Genomic DNA, 717 nt, shown 5'->3' on the forward strand with positions numbered 1-717 from the left:
TGTCGGTTCCCACAGAGCAGACCTTTGGTCTGAGACCTGACAGTCCAGATGCCACGCATGCTGCCGCGTGGCGGCGGTGTCGCGGCTTGGGACAAGAGGAGGCCCCACGGTGCGGGCTGGGGCGCCAGGCACCGCGCGGGCGCTGAGGGTGGGGGTGACCCCCACCCCGGGCCGCCGCCGCGCTCCCAGAAAGGGGACAGAACAAGAGGCAAAAAAAAAAAAAAGCAGCAGCCTGTGGCACCCGGTATTCCCAGGCGGTCTCCCATCCAAGTACTAACCAGGCCCGACCCTGCTTAGCTTCCGAGACCAGACGAGATCGGGGGCGTTCAGGGAGGGTGGTGTGGCCCTAGACGGCGGCGGAGGGCGCCCCTGCCCCGCTCGAGAAGCCGAGCCTCTCTGGGCTTCCCCGCCGCCGCCTCCCGCCCCAGGCCCCGCGCCGGGCCGGGCCGGGCCGGTTGAGTTCGCCGGCCGGGTCCCGCTGGCTCCCAGGGACGGGGGTGATGGGCGGGGCGGGGCGGGGCGGGGCGGGGCGGGGTGGGGGGCTGTCTCTCTATACACACACACACACACTCACACTCACTCACACTCACACAAGATGCGCCTCCACGGCTGGACTCGCCAAGGTGGAGCCCTCCCAGCCCCCCTCGTCTCCTCGCCCGGCCTCCTTCACCTACCCGCTGCCCACCCCCAGCGCGTCGCTGCCGCTGACTGCGCACG

General features: G+C 71.0%; 1 pseudogene; it reads right to left on the reverse strand.

The window, feature by feature from the left end:
- Positions 1 to 229: 229 nt before the first annotated feature.
- Positions 230 to 352, reverse strand: LOC142863994 (uncharacterized; annotated as a pseudogene).
- Positions 353 to 717: the final 365 nt, after the last annotated feature.

The sequence above is a fragment of the Microcebus murinus genome, chromosome 23 (genome assembly GCF_040939455.1).
Source record: "Microcebus murinus isolate Inina chromosome 23, M.murinus_Inina_mat1.0, whole genome shotgun sequence".
NCBI lineage: Eukaryota > Metazoa > Chordata > Mammalia > Primates > Cheirogaleidae > Microcebus > Microcebus murinus.